We start from the raw sequence: 2,500 nt of genomic DNA on the forward strand, positions 1-2,500 counted from the left end.
GGGTCTCCAGCCACGCCCAGGGTTACCACCCCCTGGAAATCCCCCAGGTTTACCCCCCATTTTATGTGGATGCATAGATTCAGACCGCCCTGCTCCACCGCTTTTGGCCATTTTTGCCCAACGTTAGCCGCTTCGGCTTGCCGCTGGACTGTTTTCGGGCCTTTTTCACCGACGCTTGGCCGTATCCGCTTAGTTTTCCCCAACGCTTGGCCGCATCCGCTTAGTTTTCCCCCGCTGGACTGTTTTCGGGTCACTTTTGCCCAACGTTAGCGGCTTCCGCTTGCCGCTGGACTGTTTTCGGGCCCTTTTTCACCGACCCTTGGCCGTATCCGCTTAGTTTTCCCCAACTCGTGGCCGCATCCGCTTAGTTTTCCCCCGCTGAACTGTTTTCGGGTCACTTTTGCCCAACGTTAGCCGCTTCCGCTTGCCGCTGGGATGTTTTCGGGCCATTTTTCCCCAACACTTGGCCGTATCCGCTTAGTTTTCCCCAACGCGTGGCCGCATCCGCTTAGTTTTCCCCCGCTGAACTGTTTTCGGGTCAGTTTTGCCCAACGTTAGCCGCTTCCGCTTGCCGCTGGACTGTTTTCGGGCCAATTTCCACCGACTCTTGGCCGTATCCGCTTAGTTTTCCCCAACGCGTGGCCGCATCCGCTTAGTTTTCCCCCGCTGAACTGTTTTCGGGTCAGTTTTGCCCAACGTTAGCCGCTTCCGCTTGCCGCTGGACTGTTTTCGGGCCAATTTCCACCGACTCTTGGCCGTATCCGCTTAGTTTTCCCCAACGCGTGGCCGCATCCGCTTAGTTTTCCCCCGCTGAACTGTTTTCGGGTCACTTTTGCCCAACGTTAGCCGCTTTCGCTTGCCGCTGGGCTGTTTTCGGGCCAATTTCCACCGACACTTGGCCGGATCCGCTTAGTTTTCCCCAACGCGTGGCCGCATCCGCTTAGTTTTCCCCCGCTTAACTGTTTTCGGGTCACTTTTCCCCAACGTTAGCCGCTTCCGCTTGCCGCTGGGCTGTTTTCGGGCCATTTTTCCCCAACACTTGGCCGTATCCGCTTAGTTTTCCCCAACGCGTGGCCGCATCCGCTTAGTTTTCCCCCGCTGAACTGTTTTCGGGTCACTTTTGCCCAACGTTAGCCGCTTCCGCTTGGCACTGGACTGTTTTCGGGCCAATTTCCACCGACTCTGGGCCGGATCCGCTTAGTTTTCCCCAACGCTTGGCTGCATCCGCTTAATTTTCCCCAGCTGAACTGTTTTCGGGTCACTTTGTCCCAACGTTAGCCGTTTCCGCTTGCCGCTGGACTGTTTTCGGGCCATTTTCCACCGACTCTTGGCCGTATCCGCTTGGTTTTCCCCAACGCTTGGCTGCTTCCGCTTAATTTCCCCCAGCTGAACTGTTTTCGGGTCACTTTTGCCCAACGTTAGCCGTTTCCGCTTGCCGCTGGACTGTTTTCGGGCCATTTTTCACCGACACTTGGCCGTATCCGCTTAGTTTTCGCCAACAATTGGCTGCATCCGCTTAATTTTCCAAGCTATACTGCTTTCGGGTCAGTTTTGCCCAACGTTAGCAGCTTCCGCTTGCCGCTGGGCTGTTTTCGGGCCATTTTCCACCCACGCTGGCACCGACGGGGCCATGTACACCCACGCGCGTGTACATGAGGGGGCACCCATTTTTGAAAACCTTGCCCCCCTATAGGGGAATATGCATTTTGAGGCTCTAGCCACGCCCAGGGTTACCACCCCCTGAAAATCCCCCAAGTCAAAATCACCCATGTAAAATATTCAAAAAAATCTCAAAAAATCACAAAAAATTTATAAAACCAAATAAATTCAAAAAAAAAAAAAAAATTCAAAAATTCAAAAAAAATTCAAAAAATTCAAAAAAATTCAAAAAAATTCAAAAATTTCAAAAATTCAAAAAAAGTCCAAAAACCCAAAAAAACTTCAAAAATTTCAAAAATTCAAAAAAATTTCAAAAAAAATTTCAAAAATTTGCCCCGCTGAACTTTTTTCGGGTCAGTTTTGCCCAACGTTAGCCGCTTCCGCTTGCCGCTGGACTGTTTTCGGGCCAATTTCCACCGACTCTTGGCCGTATCCGCTTAGTTTTCCCCAACGCGTGGCCGCATCCGCTTAGTTTTCCCCCGCTGAACTGTTTTCGGGTCACTTTTGCCCAACGTTAGCCGCTTCCGCTTGCCGCTGGGCTGTTTTCGGGCCAATTTCCACCGACACTTGGCCGCATCCGCTTAGTTTTCCCCAACGCGTGGCCGCATCCGCTTAGTTTTCCCCCGCTTAACTATTTTCGGGTCACTTTTCCCCAACGTTAGCCGCTTCCGCTTGCCGCTGGGCTGTTTTCGGGCCATTTTTCCCCAACACTTGGCCGTATCCGCTTAGTTTTCCCCAACGCGTGGCCGCATCTGCTTAGTTTTCCCCCGCTGAACTGTTTTCGGGTCACTTTTCCCCAACGTTAGCCGCTTCCGCTTGCCGCTGGGCTGTTTTCGGGCCA

This window comes from Carex rostrata, unplaced genomic scaffold (assembly GCF_964058835.1).
Source record: "Carex rostrata unplaced genomic scaffold, lpCarRost1.2 SCAFFOLD_50, whole genome shotgun sequence".
Classification (NCBI taxonomy): domain Eukaryota; kingdom Viridiplantae; phylum Streptophyta; class Magnoliopsida; order Poales; family Cyperaceae; genus Carex; species Carex rostrata.